We start from the raw sequence: 741 nt of genomic DNA on the forward strand, positions 1-741 counted from the left end.
GCGGCGGGCGGCCGGGCCGGTGCCCGGCCCCCCGCCACCCCCCCCGGCTGCCACCCCTGCCGCCGTCCCGCACGCGAGGGCCGGGGGCAGAGGCCCGGCCGCCGGCATCGCTCGCCCTTCGGGGTGCGGGCCGGGGGTGGGATTTGCGGAGATTATGCCGGAGGAATTACAAAGGAGCAGACTTTCCCACAGATGCTTCAATCGCCGCTCTGAGAAAGTGTGTGAGCCGAGGCAGCCCGCCTGCCTCACGGTGCTTTGGGGAACGCACAGGAACAGCACACACAGTTTTTAATAATTAAGTAACTTTAATTGTCCTGGGAAAGCAGCGCTTGCCTTGGGGCACTCTGCGCAAACTCATAATTAATGTTACCGGGAGAGATTACGGGAAGGAGAACTGAGAAATGATTCACTTTTGCTTTTTAAGCCTCTCCGTGTTAAAGCTGTATTATCCCCCGGTTTAAAGCCTCATTTAGCTGTGAAGAAAACCAGTGTACTCGCAGGGGGAGGTGGGGGGAAGGAAGGCAAAGCACCCTGACAAATTACAAACAGCCGCACCAGGCTCCGCCACCAGCCGTGGTGGGATGGGAGCTGGTGGCCGGCGCAGCTGGGAGCATCCTGGGTGTGCTGAGCAGCACCCCGGCGGAAAGCCCGGAGGAGTGAAGGATGCTCGTTATCAACCGGGGCCCGGGCCCGGGGCCGGCATGTGTGCGTAATTCTCACGTGCACCTTCTTGCTTGAAGG

Source organism: Haliaeetus leucocephalus, unplaced genomic scaffold (genome assembly GCF_000737465.1).
Source record: "Haliaeetus leucocephalus isolate CR32 unplaced genomic scaffold, Haliaeetus_leucocephalus-4.0 Scaffold240, whole genome shotgun sequence".
NCBI lineage: Eukaryota > Metazoa > Chordata > Aves > Accipitriformes > Accipitridae > Haliaeetus > Haliaeetus leucocephalus.